Source organism: Choloepus didactylus, chromosome 1 (genome assembly GCF_015220235.1).
Source record: "Choloepus didactylus isolate mChoDid1 chromosome 1, mChoDid1.pri, whole genome shotgun sequence".
Taxonomy (NCBI): Eukaryota; Metazoa; Chordata; class Mammalia; order Pilosa; family Megalonychidae; genus Choloepus; species Choloepus didactylus.
In genome coordinates this window covers 136,876,411-136,897,623 of record NC_051307.1, presented here as the reverse complement: position 1 = coordinate 136,897,623, position 21,213 = coordinate 136,876,411, and the positions used below count along the sequence as shown (strand labels likewise).

Genomic DNA, 21,213 nt, shown 5'->3' with positions numbered 1-21,213 from the left:
GTTAAGCAAGTTCAGGTCAGAGCATCATAACTATATAAATGTCAATACATTATTACCGGCTATAACTCCTCCAGCAGCAGTGTGAGTGCTGCTTAATCACAATTATGCTCTGTAAAGCCTTTAGGACAGCTGGTGTTATAAAAAGAAAGTTTCCTTTCAAACATATTCTCCTGATTGGGTCTTTACTTTTAGATAATGTCTTTAATAGTTTCCTTTCCCGTTCTGACAGCATTAAATTAAACACATAAACTCTATGGATCTAAATTATGCCCTGGAAATATTACTTGTAAATGTTAATCTGATTACAGCCATTTCTCAAAAATTGAAATAAGCTGAATAGAAATGTAATAAACTTAAAAAATTATTTTTTCTTCTGTGAATCTTTTCTTATATGTTTTTGCAGAACATTTATCCTTAAAGTATCGCAAAGGTTTCAAACTCTTCTCTTGAATTTTAAAATAATCTTGTTTTCTTACAGACTTTGGCTTATTATTCCTACCTTGCCTAAAATAAATCTTCTTGCTGTTTTATTCCCACTTATCTTCAGGACTTTAATCCCAGTTTTTCTTCTTTACTGTATTATATTGTCTACCGTATTGTAAAATAATTTCTTGGGACTTGCTATATTTTTAACTCCTTCTTTTTGCCTTTACCATATTTTCCCCTTAACTGTCTTTATTTCTGCTCATACAGTTCTGTTATCTAGTTCATGTTTATGTTTTCATCTTTTACTGTTTCTTTGCAAAAAAAAAAAAAAAATCAAGAGTTCAACTGGTAAGAATAATGTAACATGTTTAGCACCTGGAACCTCTTTAAGGATGCAGTCCATTTGCCCAAAAAAAACTGATTTTCAAAACCATGTCAATAAGTTAGAAAAAGACCACTGAGTGTTGTCATCTAGAATAATCAGAAGTGACTGAGTCATATAAGACGGTGGCAAGTACAAAGAAAGAAAGATGTAAAATAAATGTTTAAAACTAACTAGATGTTAATTTGATGGGGGAATCAGACAACTCTGACTTATTTTCTCTGTTATGCCACTTGTTTTTTTTTTTTTTTTGTCGTTTATTTTATTTTTTTTTAAATCATTTTATTGAGATATATTCACATACCACGCAGTCATACAAAACAAATCGTACTTTCGATTGTTTACAGTACCATTACATAGTTGTACATTCATCACCTAAATCAATCCCTGACACCTTCATTAGCACACACACAAAAATAACAAGAATAATAATTAGAGTGAAAAAGAGCAATTGAAGTAAAAAAGAACACTGGGTACCTTTGTCTGTTTGTTTCCTTCCCCTATTTTTCTACTCATCCATCCATAAACTAGACAAAGTGGAGTGTGGTCCTTATGGCTTTCCCAATCCCATTGTCACCCCTCATAAGCTACATTTTTATACATCTGTCTTCGAGATTCATGGGTTCTGGGTTGTAGTTTGATAGTTTCAGGTATCCACCACCAACTACCCCAATTCTTTAGAACCTAAAAAGGGTTGTCTAAAGTGTGCGTAAGAGTGCCCACCAGAGTGACCTCTCGGCTCGTTTTGGAATCTCTCTGCCACTGAAGCTTATTTCATTTCCTTTCACATCCCCCTTTTGGTCAAGAAGATGTTCTCCGTCCCACGATGCCGGGTCTACATTCCTCCCCGGGAGTCATATTCCACGTTGCCAGGGAGATTCACTCCCCTGGGTGTCTGATCCCATGTAGGGGGGAGGGCAGTGATTTCACCTTTCAAGTTGGCTTAGCCAGAGAGAGAGGGCCACATCTGAGCAACAAAGAGGCATTCAGGAGGAGACTCTTAGGCACAAATATAGGGAGGCCTAGCCTCTCATTTGCAGCAACCGTCTTCCCAAGGGTAAAACCTGTGGTAGAGGGCTCAACCCATCAAACCACCAGTCCCCTATGTCTGTGGTCATGTTAGCAACCATGGAGGTGGGGTAGGCGAATACCCCTGCATTCTCCACAGGCTCCTCAAGGGGGTACTACATCATTTTTTTTTCCTTGTTTTTCTTTCTTTCTTTTTTTTTTTTTTTTTAACTTTCCCTTCTTTTTTAAATCAACTGTATGAAAAAAAAAGTTAAAAAGAAAACAAACATACAATAAAAGAACATTTCAAAGAGACCATAACAAGGGAGTAAGAAAAAGACAACTAACCTAAGATAACTGCTTAACTTCCAACATGTTCCTACTTTACCCCAAGAAAGTTACATAATCTAGCAACCTTTCTGTGAACTTGTTCCTACTATATCCATCAGAAATTAACAGACCATAGTCATTTCTGGGCATCCCCAGAACGTTAAAAAGCTTATCTGTTCTTCTTGGATTATTGTTCCCCCTTCCTTAATTGCTCTCTACTGCTAGTTCCCCTACATTCTACATTATAAACCATTTGTTTTACATTTTTGAAAGTTCACATTAGTGGTAGCATATAATATTTCTCTTTTTGTGCCTGCCTTTTTCACTCAGCATTATGTCTTCAAGGTTCATCCATGTTGTCATATGTTTCACGAGATCGTTCCTTCTTACTGACGCGTAGTATTCCATCATGTGTATATACCACATTTTATTTATCCACTCATCTGTTGAAGGACATTTGGGTTGTTTCCATCTCTTGGCAATTGTGAATAATGCTGCTATGAACATTGGCGTGCAGATATCTGTTCGTGTCACTGCTTTCCGATCTTCCGGGTATATATCGACAAGTGCAATCGCCGGATCGAATGGTAGCTCTATATCTAGTTTTCTAAGGAACTGCCAGACTGACTTCCAGAGTGGCTGAACCATTATACAGTCCCACCAACAGTGAATAAGAGTTCCAATTTCTCCACATCCCCTCCAGCATTTGTAGTTTCCTGTTTGTTTAATGGCAGCCATTCTAACCGGTGTTAGATGGTATCTCATTGTGGTCTTAATTTGCATCTCTCTAATAGCTAGTGAAGCTGAACATTTTTTCATGTGTTTCTTGGCCATTTGTATTTCCTCTTCAGAGAACTGTCTTTTCATATCTTTTGCCCATTTTATAATTGGGCTGTCTGTACTATTGTCATTGAGTTGTAGGATTTCTTTGTATATGCAAGATATCAGTCTTTTGTCAGATACATGGTTTCCAAAAATTTTTTCCCATTGAGTTGGCTGCCTCTTTACCTTTTTGAGAAATTCCTTTGAGGTGCAGAAACTTCTAAGCTTGAGGAGTTCCCATTTATCTATTTGCTCTTTTGTTGCTTGTGCTTTGGGTGTAAAGTCTAGGAAGTGGCCGCCTAATACAAGGTCTTGAAGATGTTTTCCTACATTATCTTCTAGGAGTTTTATGGTACTTTCTTTTATATTGAGATCTTTGGTCCATTTTGAGTTAATTTTTGTGTAGGGGGTGAGGTAGGGGTCCTCTTTCATTCTTTTGTATATGGATATCCAACTCTCCCAGCCCCATTTGTTGAAAAGACCATTATGGCTCAGTTCAGTGACTTTGGGGGCCTTATCAAAGATCAGTCGGCCATAGATCTGAGGGTCTATCTCTGAATTCTCAATTCGATTCCATTGATCTATATGTCTATCTTTGTGCCAGTACCATGCTGTTTTGGCAACTGTGGCTTTATAATAAGCTTCAAAGTCAGGGAGTGTAAGTCCTCCCACTTCGTTTTTCTTTTTTAGAGTGTCTTTAGCAATTCGAGGCATCTTCCCTTTCCAAATAAATTTGATAACTAGCTTTTCCAAGTCTGCAAAGTAGGTTGTTGGAATTTTGATTGGGATTGCATTGAATCTGTAGATGAGTTTGGGTAGAATTGACATCTTAATGACATTTAGCCTTCCTATCCATGAACATGGAATATTTTTGCATCTTTTAAGGTCCCCTTCTATTTCTTTTAGTAGAGTTATGTAGTTTTCTTTGTATAGGTCTTTTACATCTTTGGTTAAGTTTATTCCTAGGTACTTGATTTTTTTAGTTGCTATTGAAAATGGCATCTTTTTCTTGAGTGTCTCTTCAGTTTGTTCATTTCTAGCATATAGAAACATTACTGACTTATGTGCATTAATCTTGTATCCCGCTACTTTGCTAAATTTGTTTATTAGCTCTAGTAGCTGTATCGTCGATTTCTCAGGGTTTTCTAGATATAAGATCATATCGTCTGCAAACAATGACAGTTTTACTTCTTCTTATCAATTTGGATGCCTTTTATTTCTTTGTCTTGCCGGATTGCCCTGGCTAGCACTTCCAGCACAATGTTGAATAACAGTGGTGACAGCGGGCATCCTTGTCTTGTTCCTGATCTTAGAGGGAAGGCTTTCAGTCTCTCACCATTGAGTACTATGCTGGCTGTGGGTTTTTCATATATGCTCTTTATCATGTTGAGGAAGTTTCCTTCAATTCCTACCTTTTGAAGTGTTTTTATCAAAAACGGATGTTGGATTTTGTCAAATGCTTTTTCAGCATCTATTGAGATGATCAATTGATTTTTCCCTTTTGAGTTTTTAATGTGTTGTAATACATTGATTGTTTTTCTTATGTTGAACCATCCTTGCATGCCTGGAATGAACCCCACTTGGTCATGGTGTATGATTTTTTTAATGTGTTTTTGGATTCGAATTGCAAGTATTTTGTTGAGGATTTTTGCATCTGTATTCATTAGGGAGATTGGCCGGTAGTTTTCCTTTTTTGTAGCATCTTTGCCTGGTTTTGGTATTAGATTGATGTTAGCTTCATAAAATGAGTTAGGTAGTGTTCCATTTTCTTCAATGTTTTGAAAGAGTTTGAGTAAGATTGGTGTCAGTTCTTTCTGGAAAGTTTGGTAGAATTCCCCTGTGAAGCCATCTGGCCCTGGGCATTTATTTGTGGGAAGATTTTTGATGACTGATTGGATCTCTTTGGTTGTGATGGGTTGGTTGAGTTCTTCTATTTCTTCTCTGGTCAGTCTAGGTTGTTCATATGTTTCCAGGAAATTGTCCATTTCTTCTACATTGTCCAGTTTATTGCCATACAGTTGTTCATAATATCCTCTTATAATTTTTTTAATTTCTTCAGGATCTGCAGTTATGTCACCTTTTTCATTCATTATTTTGTTTATATGGGTCTTCTCTCTTTTTGATTTTGTCAGTCTAGCTAGGGGCTTGTCAATCTTGTTGATCTTCTCAAAGAACCAACTTTTGGTGATATTTATCCTCTCTATTGTTTTTTTGTTCTCTATGTCATTTATTTCTGCTTTAATCCTTGTTATTTCTTTTCTTGTACTTGGTTTAGGATTGGTTTGCTGTTCATTTTCTAGCTTCTTCAGTTGATCCATTAGTTCTTTGATTTTGGCTCTTTCTTCCTTTTTAATATACGCGTTTAGTGCTATAAATATCCCCCTTCGCACTGCTTTTGCTGCATCCCATAGGTTTTGGTATGTTGTGTTCTCATTTTCATTCGTCTCTATATATTTAGCAATTTCTCTTGCTATTTCTTCTTTAACCCACTGATTGTTTAGGAGTGTGTTGTTTAACCTCCAGGTATTTGTGAATTTTCTAAGTCTCTGATGGTTATTGACTTGTAATTGTATTCCACTGTGGTCAGAGAATGTGCTTTGAATAATTTCAATCTTTTTAAATTTATTGAGGCTTGTTTTATGTCCCAGCATATGATCTATTCTGGAGAAAGTTCCATGAGCACTAGAAAAGTATGTGTATCCTGGTGATTTGGGATGTAATGTCCTGTATATGTCTGTTAAATCTAATTCATTTATCAGATTGTTTAGGTTTTCAATTTCCTTATTGGTCTTCTGTCTGGTTGATCTATCTATAGGAGAGAGTGATGTGTTGAAGTCTCCCACAATTATTGTGGAAACATCAATTGCTTCCTTTAGTTTTGCCAGTGTTTCTCTCATGTATTTTGTGGCACCTTGATTGGGTGCATAGACATTTACGATTGTTATTTCTTCTTGCTGAATTGCCCCTTTTATTAGTATGTAGTGGCCTTCTTTGTCTCTCAAAACATCCCTGCATTTGAAGTCTATTTTATCTGAGATTAATATTGCTACACCTGCTTTCTTTTGGCTGTAGCTTGCATGAAATATTTTTTTCCATCCTTTCACTTTCAGTTTCTTTGTGTCCCTGTGTCTAAGATGAGTCTCTTGTATGCAACATATTGATGGTTCATTTTTTTTGATCCATTCTGCGAATCTATATCTTTTAATTGGGGAGTTTAATCCATTTACATTCAACGTTATAACCATGAAGGCATTTCTTGAATCAGCCATCTTATCCTTTGGTTTATGTTTGCCATATTTTTCCCCTCTCTCTATTAATATCCTTTATTGTACTCATACCGAATCTCTTTAGTACTGAACCTTTCTCCAAGTCTCACTGTCCTTTCTTTGTTTCTCTGTCTGTAGGGCTCCCTTGAGTATCTCCAGTAGGGCAGGTCTCTTGTTAGCAAATTCTCTCAGCATTTGTTTGTCTGTGAAAAATTTAAGCTCTCCCTCAAATTTGAAGGAGAGCTTTGCTGGATAAAGTATTCTTGGCTGGAAATTTTTCTCACTCAGAATTTTAAATATATCGTGCCACTGCCTTCTTGCCTCCATGGTGGCTGCTGAGTAGTCACTACTTAGTCTTATGCTGTTTCCTTTGTATGTGGTGAATTGCTTTTCTCTTGCTGCTTTCAGAACTTGCTCCTTCTCTTCTGTGTTTGACAGTGTGATCAGTATATGTCTCAGAGTGGGTTTATTTGGATTTATTCTATTTGGAGTTCGCTGAGCATTTATGATTTGTGTATTTATGTTGTTTAGAAGATTTGGGAAGTTTTCCCCAATAATTTCTCTGAATACTCTTCCTAGACCTTTACCCTTTTCTTCCCCTTCTGGGACACCAATGAGTCTTATATTCGGACGTTTCATATTATCTATCATATCCCTGCGGTCCATTTCGAGTTTTTCAATTTTTTTCCCCATTCTTTCCTTTATGCTTTCATTTTCCATTCTGTCATCTTCCAGGTCACTGATTCGTTGTTCAACTTCCTCTAGTCTTGTACTATGAGTGTCCAGAATCTTTTTAATTTGGTCAACAGTTTCTTTAATTTCCATAAGATCATCCATTTTTTTATTTAGTCTTGCAATGTCTTCTTTATGCTCTTCTAGGGTCTTCTTGATTTCCTTCATATCCCGTACTATGGTCTCATTGTTCATCTTTAGTTCTTTGAGTAGCTGCTCTAGGTGCTGTGTCTCTTCTGGTCTTTTGATTTGGGTGCTTGGGCTTGGGTTATCCATATCGTCTGGTTTTTTCATATGCTTTATAATTTTCTGTTGTTTTTGGCCTCGTGGCATTTGCTGAACTTGATAGGGTTCTTTTAGGGTTTGTAGACCTATTGAAGTCCTTATCTCTAATTTATCAGATCTACAGCTTCGTGGAGTACACTTTCTCTAACTAACCAGCAGGTGGCGTCCACAAGCCACCTGTTCTCCACAAGCCAGTTCTCCCCTGCTTAGCCTTTTTGGTGAGTGGGGGAGTGAGTCTTGTGGGGTCCAATTGGTGTACCAAGCTTGCGTGTGTAGTTGGTGTTGCCTGCCCTGTATGTGGGGCGTGTTTCTGGGCAGTCGGGGAGGGGGGGTGGCCCTAACAATCAAATCTCCCTGGTGATCCTAGAGTTTTAAAGCTGCTGCAATAGTCTAATCCTTCAGTTCAGTCCTGCCACAGTTTGTCTCTTCCACTGACCCACAAGTCCTTGGTATTGGCGTATGGCTCCTGAGACTTGCAAGTGGGCCCCTCTTCCAGGCTGTGCACCCTGGGTCCTCTGTTGAGGGGTGACTGTGCTATGTCACAGGTGAGTTCCGTCCCCTCAGGGCAGTTCTGGGCTGCTGGGCTGTGTAGGGAGGCTCCCAGTCTCCTCAAATGATGGCTGAATGGGGCTTTGTTAATTCACACTGCTCCACCTTCCCAACTCTGGGACAATCAGCTGAGGCTTCAGGGAAGGCTAATGTCCACGCCCAGTTTTGTGGTGTGTGCCTGTTATTTGAAGCCCTTCCGTCACACTGGGTTGTCTGGGGCAGCTCTGGGCTATGGGGCTGGCGATGGGCAGGAGTGTTTCCTGTCCACCAGGATGGTGGCTGTGAGCGGACACCCCCGTTTTCTTGGGAAGTTGTGGTGTTTAGTGAATTTTCTCAGCCACTGAATTATTGCCTTTTGTCTCAGAGCTCTCTTAGTTCTGCTCTTGACTTGACGTGCCCAAATTGAAAGTCTTTGAAGCTTTCTGTATTGGGCTTCTTAGAGTAATTGTTTTAGAAAAAGAAAAAAGGATTTAAAAAAAAAAAAAAAAAGGGTCCTCCTCAGAGATCTAATGGGTTATTGAAATGCTAAGAGACAAAGCAACCAGGGCCATTAAGGAAAGGTCCACAGGGCAGTGAGATTGGCTTTTCTTCGGGATTTGCATATGCGCCTTAGGGCCTGAGCTCCGCCCTTCCCCTTTCTGTGTTCACCAGAACTCTAAAAATCCTCTGCTTTTATTTTGGAGTTTTTCGTGTTGTTTTTTTTTTTTTCTATGCCTGTCTCCTCTCTGCTGGGCTGGCTGCTCACAGATTCTCTGGTGTCTGGTCTCTGTCTATCTATGGTTGGAGTCTGGATCAGTAGAATGAGTTTCCGATAAGAGCAGCCACTGCAGTTCTCCCTTCTCCTTCCCGGAGCTGACAGCCCCTCCTCCCACGGGACTGAGCCTGGCAGGGAGGGGCACGGGTCCCCTGGCCGCAAAAACTTACAGATTTCGCTGATCTCAGCAGTTCGACATTTTCATGAGTGTTGTATGAAGTATGCCCAAAGACAGATTGCTCTGTGGTGTCCAGTCCACGTGGTTCCTGGCTTTCTACCTACTTTCCTGGAGGAGTAACTAAAACATACAGCTCACCAGTCTTCCATCTTGCCCCGCCTCCCGCCACTTGTTTTTTTAAAATCTGGCTCACCCCATCTTATCTCAAAACACAAATGTGACATAAAAATTCCACTTAGCCTGTTAATTTTTACCTATTTTAATGTGAAATCATGGTTACACAAGCATTTCACAGAACCCACTGGTTATTGTGTGAAAATATTAACACTATGACATCATCAGTCTTTAGTAGGAACAGACTAACATGCTAAATTCACTAGAGACTAGAAAACCTTTCTCTGTGACCACTAATAAAATCTTTCCATATTCCTTTATTAGGACTCTGGAAGATTAATGGATATTCTCTTTATATGCAAAACATATATGCTAAATAATTAAGAAGGGCCTAATAATGAAATTTGCGTTTGAATCTGAATCTGTTTGCATAAGATGGAGAAGGTACAGGATTTTTCAGATGAAATGGAACTGATTGCTGTTTATGGTACAAACTTTCACAACAAAATTCACCTAGGCTGAATGGCAACATGAGAATTCAGAAACTTATCACAACAGGAAAGACATATACTTTGGTGTGAAATACAGGTGTCTTAAGTAAAAATATCCAACACAGAACAGACTGAACTTAAGGGTTTTTGCTCTGCATGCCAACCAAAAGAACCATTTATATGATGTCCAACACTTTTTTAAAATCCATTATACATAATCACACTCATGTTTGATGGTTGTCTTAGCAATTCAATTAAATTGACCAAAAAAAGGAAAAAAAAATCTGATTTTCTTTATTCACTTAATTTACCAAGCTTTTTTTGTTTGTTTTGACCAAATAAATGGTAATGCAAATGTTAAATGTTTTTTTTCAGGACTTGTGACACCAAGATCTGAAAATTTCCCTTGTGAGAAAGAAAGGTTCAGCAGCCATGGCACTGCAATCTACAAAACAAGGACCTGGTTTCAGAATAGTTAATGGCTACCATTCCCAGAGATGAAAGTCACCACACAAAAATATTTTTAAAGAAGAAGTTAATTGAATCCATTTAATGCAAAATTATCTCCAGAAGACTAATTAATGGCGTTTCTAAAATGTGATGGTACATGACAAGTAGCATATCCATTAAACCAGACTAATGATAAGTACACAGTATTTCTGCCTATGTGCTCTTAACTTTTCCACATGTTCTGCTCCTTGATGAAATTACTTTCCAGTGCTAAGCCTACTTGGAAATTGTTGATTTTAGGAGAATATGGTAGAAGCTAATGATTTATGTATTTTAGTTTGGCTCAGCTAAAGGAAAGGATTAAACTACTTTACCATTACGCACTTAAAGTGCATTTGAATAGCACTTGCACATCTGTTAAATTCTTTAAGCCTCGCAAGAATCCAGTGAGGTAGGTACTATTATTCCCATTTATTGATTTACCAAAGATTTCATAAATGGCAGAGTTGAGACTTAAATGCATCTTCAAATAAAGTTTAGGTGTACTATTCTATTTAACATGACCCCAAACTGAATTAAAACCTGGAGATAAGTGGATTGTTCCCCAAAAGTAATGATCTTTGTCTATTACAATATTACCTTTAAAAATGGACTCCCATTGTGCTCATAGAAGGACATTAATAGTATGTTGGATTTCTTAAATTTCTTAAGTTTTTTTCACATTCAACCTAAGTCATTCCATTACATTTCACTGCCCCCAAAGTATCCTTTTTCTAGCATGGTTTCCCACCATGGTGTTGTGACTTTGAAATATATTCTACTTAGAACCTTTTGCAAGCATATATCATTTCTTTTGGTTAGGTCATTTATAATTAGCTCTTTTCAACAAGTTTCCAAGTTATTTATATATGATGGACTTTGTCTTTCTATAAATCTCTCCCCCCACAAGCCAGTTCTCTCTAACTTCCAAATAATCACAGGATAAAAGGTTTTTGACACTGCTACCCACAAATTACAGAGAGAACTCCATTTATATGGAAGCCCATTAACTAAAGTCTATTAAACGTATGGTTCCCAAATAGTCCAAATAATTTATTAATCTGGTCAAGTATAAAACATCTATGGCATTTTGGTCTTGAACAGTTTTTATTTTCTTCAATAATATTTTTTCTTAGATGATTATCAATTATATTGGGGAGGGGGGAGTTCAATTTTATTTTGTTAGATACTCTTTCCCCAGAAATCAGATTCTTATGAGACTACATGAAGTAGTCTTTAAAATTACATACAAAATGATCGCAAACTATTTTGTTACATTGTGTACCTTCGTTTTAAATGTCCTTTTCCCATTTTCCTAATTTTTTTTTAAGTATTTCCAAGTATATTACTATTCTACATTTTAAGGGCTATTTAAGCCTGAAGAACTTTGAAAATATTTTCTAAACTTTCTCTGTTCCTCCCTCTAATATCTGCTATAACTCACTGTGCACTAGTCTTCTTATTTCTTCCATATGTCTTTCATTTTAGATCCAGAATTCACTTTGCCAGAAGGCAGAATAGACAGCAGTTTGTCTTCAAAGGCACTGGGACAGCAGCCCTCACTTCCAAAAAAAAAAAAAAAAAAAATCAGTGATGCTCAAAATTAAACAGGGAAGAAAACCTTAATTTTCCAATTAGAGATCATGTAAATATCCCAAGGAGAAGGAATACATAGAATTATATTCCCACAAAGATGTTCCATGGGAGAGTGGACTAGGAAAGACAGATAATGCCAGGGACGTAAAGGAGACAGGAAACACAAAAGCAAAGAGGCAAGAAGGAGAGGCCAGAAGATACAGAACTGAATTAGGACTAGCTGTCTCTGGTTAAAGCCACCACAATTTATCACTACTCTCTATGGGAACTTTCTCAGCGACTCATATATTGGGAGCAAACTCTAATCTACATGTTGCAACAACCTGACTTTTTGTATCTACAGTGAAATTTTTGAGTCAAGTTGTTAATAATAATTTGTAAGAATCAAATCATAATGGTATCAACCTGATCCCCATTCCTATTCCTTTTGTTTTCTAATGAAATGTATTTGTATCTATTGTGGGCTTCCTTTTGATCACCAAATGCCAGACAGGCCAACCAGCAATTTCCTTAGTAATTATGATTAGCATATTATTAAGAATAAATATCATGCTCCTGCAATAAATAAGCAGTCAAGAAGATAAAAATGGGAGCAGAGAGGTTGTTGTCAGTTCATCAAACCCTCAACTGATTATAAATTCTGCTGTAACCAGCATTGAGATTAAAGAGCAAGTGTGGTCATGAGCTTCTTTCTTAGTGCATTGTGCCTGTGTGGTGGAAGGAATCTGAGAGCTAAATTTGTGCCTCTCTACCAGAGCACCTAAAAATAACAGAAAAGTTAGCAGTGCCTTTGACTTTTACTTTCTTTCCTCTAGAGAATGTCATCATTATTTACGGATTCTTATAGTTCTACAAAATCAAAACCCTCAACTTTTAAATATGAAGGTTAAATCCTTAAATTATAGTCTGAATTTAACAATGTTGAAATTATAACTAAGATCATATTCTATCTTCTATTACTCAAAACTCACAAATCTTGTGTCTGTTTAGCTTCAGTTGTGTCCAATTTGTAAAATGAAAAATGCTGAGTTAAGAATAAGAACAAAACATTTTGTTCTCATTATTTTGCCAAAGGGTTGGCTGATTTGATGATCTGATTGTAGGAAGTATTCGTGGAGTTAAAATTATTCCAGTTGGGGCCACTAAAGTAAAAAAGGCCAGTGGAGACTGAGTCAAATATCTATCCTCAAGAATAACTCAATGTATTATTTTAACCTGATCTTAGGATCATCTCAGAAGTAGATCCATGCGATGGAATGAACCACATTCAACTTTCTAAACAGTTAATGTCTTAGCAGTTGTTTTAGTTTACTAAGCTGCTTAAAGCAGATACCATAAAATGGGTTGGCTTTAACAATGGGAATTTATCAGCTTACAAGTAAGTTTTGAGACCATGAAAATGTCCAAATCTAGGCATCCTCAAGATGATGCTTTCTTCCTGAAGACCAGCTGCTGGTGATTCTGTATTCCTCTGCCACACGGCAAGGCACATGGCAGCAGCTGCTGGTCTCTCCCTTCTCATCTGGGTTTCCTTGCTTTCAGCTTCTGGCTTCCATTGCTTTCTCCCTTTTTCTCTAAATTTCATTCTCTTATAAAGGACTCCAGTAAAAGGATTAAGACCCACCCTGGACCACAACTTAACTGAAGTAACCTTATCAAAAGAGCTTACTTAGAATGGATCCACACCCACAGGAATGGATTAACTTTAAGAACATGATTTTCTGGGGCATATACAGTTCCAAACCACCACAAAGTTTCATTTATAAATGATTAGTTAGATAACTATATGCATATATGGATATAATTCAACTACATCTATATATAAAATAAGTGAAAAGTAACTGTTACTTAACCACAGTGTGATCCTGTTATTAACCTCATCTCCTCTCTCGTATTAGTGGAACCTGATCCAGGTGTGGCTACAGGAAATGGTTCTGCCCTGGCCCTACCAGGTTTTCTTTTTCTATTGCCTTGCTCTCTCTCATCTGTACAAGTTTACATCAGATTATCTCTTCTTGAATCAAGGCTGAGACACCAATTTCAGAGAATTTTCACTCTCCCTTTGGATCTCCTAAAGTTCAAACTACACTCATTCATTCATTCAGCAAACATTTTTTGAGAATCCACTGGGTGCTAGGTGCTGAGGAGACAGCCATGGCCTCTGCTCTAGGAGAGACTATAGTTTTACTAGGAAGGCAGTTATTAACCAAGTATAGGTGATGAATGTCACACTGGAGAAGTGAGAGTATGGCCTGCAGGGTCAAGGAAGACATTTCTAAGAAAAAGACAGGGGGCTGAATTTTTTGATGGGAAGAGATGAGAGAAGGAGTATTCAAGGAAAGGAAATTGCTTGTGTGAAGGCCCTGAGACAGGAACTGAAAGAAAATCAGCATGACTGAAGCATAGGGAGTAGGAGGGCAAATGGTGCATAATGAGGCTGGAGAAATGGACAGAGCCCTGTAAGCAAAATGAGGGATCTTGAGTTTGACTCCAAGGACAATGGGAAGCCACTGAGGGGTTTTAAGATGTTCAGAGTGGAGAATATGGGTGGCAGGAGAACAAGGTCGGGGGAGAGTAATGGGAGAGGCCAGTTGGGAGGCTCCAGCAATAGCTTGGCTAACATTGATTATTGCTTGGAAAAGGCTGATGGCAACAGTATTAAAGAGAAGTGGATACATGTTCAAGGTATATTTAAGATTTAGTGATGATTAGATGTGAGGTGCAGAAGACTTCAGGAGGATAGACGTTTGTGGAGAGATGGAGGTACCAGGTGATTAAGGACAAAGGCCTAAGATTCTTGCCAGGGTTACGGAGGGGAGACAGTCCACCAGCACTCTCCACACACACACACGCATCTTTCTTTTCTTTCAGCAGGTTTACCTGTTTCCCTTCCCACTGTCACCACCTCTTATTCCTAACCAATAGTTCTACGCTCCCTGACCTGTGGACATAAAGCTTATATACCAGTGAAAAGGACAGGGATAATCAACCAATAAGAAAATGTATGTCAGATGAAAGTGATAAAAAGAAAAGTAAGAGGGGGATCATAAAAGATAACTAAAGTATTTTTGGCCTGAGTAATAGGAAGAGTTGCCACTAATTGTAATGGAAAAGAATTTGGAAGGAGAAAAGTCTGGGAGAAAACTCAGGAGTTTGGCTTTGGGTATCAGTGCAGGAGTGGTTATATAAATCATGTTTCATCCATAATATAGGATTCCATACAGCTGTTAAAAAGCATGCAATGGACCTAAATGTACCACATCAAAGAGCTCCAGCATCTATTATTAAGTGAGAAAAGCCAATTGTGTAATAAATTGTGTTCTATAATACCATTTTTATAAAAAAAAATACACATTTTTCATATAAACATTGATATGTGTGAAAATGCATAGAATTATGTCTGGAAAATATCCCTCAAAGTGTTAAGTGTTACATCCAGAAAGTGAAAAGGGGGAGGAGAGGAATAATGAGATACTTTACATCGTACATTCTGTACTTGTATATTTTGATTTTTTAAAATGAAAACGCATTATATTTTTTAAATTTCATAAAACAAACAAAAACTGAAGTCACTAAAGGCTGACTATCAGAGGAACTGCTGAAGTTACAGCATGATATTGAAACTGGAGCCTGTGACAGGCTCCAGAGAATTGTGTTCCTCTTATTGTGCCAGAAAAAAGATTTGACATCAAATTGTGAATTTCAGTAAGAAAAAAAATCGTTTTGAGGAATCTGATCCAGATATGAATGTCAGAATTCAACTCTCAGAAACAAAAAGGATAACCCTGAGGCAAAACTACAAGAAACCCAGGCAGGGTCACAAAAATATGTGGAACTTTTAGACCATGTCAGGGATGATGTTTAGGGCAAAACAGGCAACAATCATGTAAGTCAGTGCTCAGGAGTCAGATCCCCTAAAGTGGTTATGCTTTTCAGTGGTTTCATTCCAGATCTATCATAAACTATTTATAATTCTAAATCATCTGTACATCAATGGCCATAAGTCTAGGTTTGCCTTTATGTTACTTTTGGAGAAGAAAAGAGGAAAAATAACGTGTATTGAATGGCTGTTACATTTCAGCTACTAGGCTGAAATATTACATAGTCAATTAAGCCACTAACATAACATTAGAAATGCATGTTTGTAGAACTTCTCCATGAAAACATACATTAAGTTCTAGAGCAACAACTATGATTCATCCCTGTTTGTTTTCATGGCTCTTGGCCTCAGGCTAGGCATCTAGAACTCAGTAAGTGTTAATAAATGTTTACGGGATGATTGAACAGACATGAGAATCCTGTGGATCAGCCCTATAAAGGCTGTAATTAAAGAATAATTAAAAGAACTCCCTCCTACTCTGCATCAACTATGTGCACGCACTGTCCTAGATATTTTACATGTATCACTACATGTCAACCTTGCGACAACTAAATTCGGATAGATTTTTTTATTCTACAAATAAGAAAACTGAGGCCCAGCCACAGTGATTTGCCCATGGTCAGAGTTGATAATCAGCAAAGCTAGATTTAAAACCAAATAAATCTGTCTGATGCCAAATGCTATGGTCTTTTCCCTACAGTCCAGAACTTCTCCCAAGAAGTTCTTTGATCATGCTCTGGGGGGGAAATCTATAATATATTTAGTTTGTGTATCCAAATTATAGGTAGGTAGGTAGGTAGGTAGGTAGATAGATAGATAGACAGATAGATAGATGATAGATAATCAATTGCCTAAGGAGAATAAGGATATGTCCAGATTTTTTAGATTTTTAATGGACATTGAGTTTTAGTTTACACCATGGTGGACAGAACCAGTCTACTTTTTAAGGGTTTTTTGTTTGTTTGTTTGTTTGTTTGTTTCATGTTACTAATAAAAGTTTGCATTGGAGATGGTCTTAAACTAAGAATATACAAATACTCCACACCTGAATTTTCCCTAAAATAACTCAAATTACAAGAATACCCAAACCTTATGAGTTTGCCTCATGTCATAAAGAAATAGAGACTGAGGGTCTCTAGCAAGTACTGCAATTCCATTCACCTTGCTCTCTCATGCTTCACAACTATGTAAGCCTTCTCAAATCTCTCTTTCTCTACTGGCTCCTTCTAATCAGGTCTTTGTTTTTGTTTTTGTTTTTGTTTTAATTAAAATTTAAAGCCTTTAGAACCCACATACCCTCCAATTTTTCCTCCGCCTCTTTCCTTCACCTAACAGTCACACTTCTCCAAAGAATTAACCTTAACTCTATTTTCTCACTCCCATTTCCCTTCAACTCACTCCTAGCTGAATTTGTGCCTCCATTTCTCCCCTAGGTGGACTTTACACAGATCACAAAACGCCTCCATGTTAAATCTGAATGGCATAGTCTCAGGCTTCCTCTTATCTCAACCAGCATTGACACAGTTAACTACTATCTCCTTAAAACACATTCTTCCCGTGGGGAAGAAGCGCTGGTCCTGAGTCGAGGCTGAGAGCCCCCCACCACCACGACCCCCCCAACTGGCCTCCCGCGCCCTCTCAATCTGCCCAGCCCGGCCCAGCCATGATCAATGCCATCCTTACATTCAACAGCCATGAGAAGTGGCTCCCCAAGTTCGCCCAGCCCTACAGTGAAGATACACAACAACAAATCATCAAGGAGACTTTCCATTTGGTATCTAAAGGAGATGAAAATGTTTGTAATTTCCTAGAAGGAGGATTGTTGATAGGTTGGTCTGACAACAAACTGATTTATAGACATTGTACCACATTATACTTTGTCTTCCGTGTAGATTCTTCAGAAAGGGAATTTGGCATTTTAGATCTAATTCAAGTGTTTGTGGAAACATTAGACAAAGTGTTTTGAAAATGTCTGTGAACTGGATTTAATTTTCCATGTAAACAAGGTTCACAATATTCTTGCAGAAATGGTGATGAGGGAATGGTATTGGAGACCAACATGAATGAGATTGTTACCCAAATTGATGCACAAAATACACTGGAGAAATCTGAGGCTGATTTAGCAAGAGCGCCAGCCTGTGCTGTATTCAACTGTAAAGAATATGAATCTTCCTGAGATCCTAAGAAACATTAAAATTGGAGACATCAGTATAAAAGTGCCAAACCTACCCTCTTTTAAATAAAAAAAAATTTTTAAGGCTATTTCCAGGTAAAATCCAGGGAGAAAAGTCATGTAAGTTTACCATGCACTTGTTTATCAAAAATAGAGGAAGAGAGTCTTAACTTTCACTCTTGGATTAAAGTTAAGGTACTGTATAGAAGTTGTATAAAATCAGTATGTGAACTTCAATGTTGCTTTTCTTGCTCAGTGATTTTAAAGAAATTAAGTAGTTGCCGTGTGATATTTTTTTCTTTTCTAAATTTCATTCCTATGCCCACCTGAGGAATGCCTTTATGTACTGGCTACTACAGTATTTTGAAAAGTGGTTGAGACATTTCTTTAATTTATGTACAATCAAAAACGTTGGTGTTTTGTGTGGATCACAAGTGCAGCATTCTTTAATTCTTTCTATTTGTCACAATTGTTATTTTAAGAACCATTTATGTATTGCATGAAAACATTATGAACTTTTCCTCTCAGTTTAAATAAACTCCAAGGTAACCAGACTTCTAAAGCAAAAAGAAACACACACACACACACACACACACACACACACATTATTCCTTAAACACCAAGAAACCACATGTTCCAGTTTGCTAAAGCTGCTGAAATAAACGCAATATACCAGAAATGGATTGGCTTTTATAAAGGGGATTTATTAGGCTACAAATTTACAGTTCCAAGGCCATAAAAGTTTTAAACTAAGGCATTAACAAGAGGATACCTTCATTGAAGAAAGGCCCGATGGCATCCAGAACACCTCTGTCAGCTGGGAAGGCATGTGGCTGGTCTCTGCAGGTCCTTTGCTCCCCGGTTGCATTGCTTCCAGTTTCTGATTCCAGTGGCTTTCTCTTTAAGTGTCTGGGGGTTCTCACTTAGCTTCTCCAGGGCAAACTCTGGGCTTCATCTCTTAGCTTAGCATCTCCAAACATCTTTCTGTCTGCATCTCCAAGTGTTTGGGTCTGTGTTGGCTCTGACCTCTGTCTCTCTCCCTGAGCTCTCTTAAGGACTCCAGTAAACTAATTAAGACCCACCTTGAATGGGCAGGGTCACAGCTCCATGGAAATAATCTAACCAAAAGGTCCCACCCACAACTGAGTGGGTCACATCTCTGTGGAAACAACCTTATCAAAAGATCCCACCCACAATAAGTCTGCACCCACAAGATTGGATTAAAAGAGAATGGCTTTTCTGGGGTACATAACAGTTTCAAACCATCACACCACACTTCCCTGGGTTTCCTCCTATATCTTTGGCCTCCCTTTTCAGTTCTATTTTCAGGGCTCCCCCTGCCCCCCTCAGTCATTAAATGTGGGTTTTTTTCAGGTCTTCCCCAGGTCCTCTTCTCTTTTACTATATACTCTCTTAAGAGGATATCTCTTCTGCTCCATGGCTTCAGTCACATCTGTACATCACCAAATACCAATCTCTGTCTCAAGCCCAGACCTCTCTTCTGAGTTCCAGACCCATATAGCTATCTGCCTACCTATCTCTGAGTGGATGCCACCTAGCCTTCAAACTCAACATGTCCAAGAGTGAGTGAGTCACTTCCTGGCTAACCTCCTCCTTATGGCAGCACTAACCAAACAGCTGGACAAGCCCACACTTTCTTGACTTTTCCATCTTCCTCATTCCCTACATTCAAACTATTATCTAATCTCAGTTTTTCTGATGCCTAAACACCTCTAGAATCCATTCATTCTCTCCTCCACTGCCATCACTTCATCTGTCACCCGGACTTCTGCAGTCCCTCCATCTGTTCTTGTTCTCTCTGTGTCCACTGAACACACAATAGAGTGATTTTTTAAAACTTATCTAATGAAATCCTTTACCTACTTCCATATCCTAACAGGTTAAAATCCTTCAGTGACTTCCCACTCCTTTGGATAATATCCAAACTCTTGACCATGGCTTCATGGACCTACCGATCCTATCTACCTGAACTGCTTCATCTGTGCTATTTTCTACACCCACTCCCACCTCAACTCTCTCTGTTAACATCCATACAGGTCCTCTTTCTGAAAGATTCAGTGCCCTCCCCCACCCTCACCAGAGCCTTCATATTATTTTATACCTGGAATTCTTCCTATCCACAATCTCACTCTCACCCTTCACAGATCTAACTTCTGAATATCCTTTATGTTTCAATTAAAATATCACTTTCTCCAAGAAGCCTTCTCTAACTCCCCTAAACCTGGTTAAATCTACCTATTATATATTTACTGTACTCCCACAGAATGCTATAATTCCATATACTCAATGAATTTGTAATTATTTATACCATGTACATCTCTCCTGCTAGTCTACAGTCTCCATGAGGGCAATGAGTGTCTAGATTTATTCTGCTGACATTTTCTAAGCAAATATATATTCATATATATATATATATATATATATATATATATATATATATATATTTATTTATCTTTGTTAACATAAATGAGATCATATTGCACAGAATGTTCTTTACCCTGCTTTTTGAGCTTAAATTTTTATATTGTCCCATATGACCATACTTATTTAACTAGTTCCCCCATTAATGAAGTTTTGAGTTGTTTCCAATCTTTTGTGATTGCAAAATAGTGCTGCAGTGGATACTCTTGCACATACATCTTTAACAAATGGAATAGACTTTCTGGGTCAAAGGGTATGTGCATTTTAAATTTTGAAAAATATTGTCCAATTGCAAGCTAGCCATGGCTGATTTTATTTTTGTTCTTTTTAGGTTGTCAGGATTAATCACACATATATACTGTTTTGCAACATATTTCTCACAGCTGTTTAACTATATTTTTTATTTTAATGAATTTAATGCTTTCCATGAGTGCTTTTGTGACCTGACTTCCCTATTTTCTAATTTCTTTATATTTATTTATCTCTTTGTTGCCTGAATGTTATTATCAAATAGTATTTGCTTCTAATATTTTCAAGAAGGACTCAAAGATACTGTATTTACTTAATGCTGCATATTTGAGATTACCTTTCTGCCACTGTAATCAAATAACTATAACATTGGCATAGGAGTAGACAAATTGATCAATGAGATAGAATAAAGACTCCAAAAGTAAATCTCAGTATATGCAAAAATTTAATATATGATAAAAGCAGTATTTCTATTCCTGTAAAAGAACTTATTTAATAAATGCTGTTGGCACAACAGACTATCCAGCTGAAGAAATAAATTTAGACCTTTCTCTTATACTACATACAGAAATTAATTCTAATTAGCTGAAGACTTAAATGTAAAATATAAATAGCACATATCTTGCAAGAAAATGTAGGAGATTGCAGGTATTCCTAGTAGTAAGGAACCTTTTAACAAAGACAGAAGGCCTACAAGATATAAAATAAAAAGTAAATCTTGCAAATATATATTTTAATTCAAGACTTTTGCATAGAAAAATATATCATAAACAACAAAAAATAGAATTGCAAAACTATTTTCCATGCAGATAACACACAAAGGGTTAATGTTTATATGTTTAGAAGACAAAAACATAAGAAAAAATGGAGGAAGTGTGTGTGTATGCATATATGTATATGAAATTCACAGAGAAGCAATGTCAAATGGCCAACAAGCATGAAAAATGCTTCAAATTACTTGACAAAGAAATGTAAATTAAAGAACAATGTAAAACCAGTTTATACCCCCAAACTGGTGAAATTTAAGAACAGCTATAAGATTTTAAA

At 37.4% G+C, this 21,213-nt stretch overlaps 1 pseudogene; it reads left to right on the top strand.

Moving 5' to 3' along the window:
* Positions 1 to 16,965: 16,965 nt before the first annotated feature.
* On the top strand, positions 16,966 to 17,545 carry LOC119527390 (annotated as a pseudogene).
* The last annotated feature ends 3,668 nt before the right edge of the window (positions 17,546 to 21,213 follow it).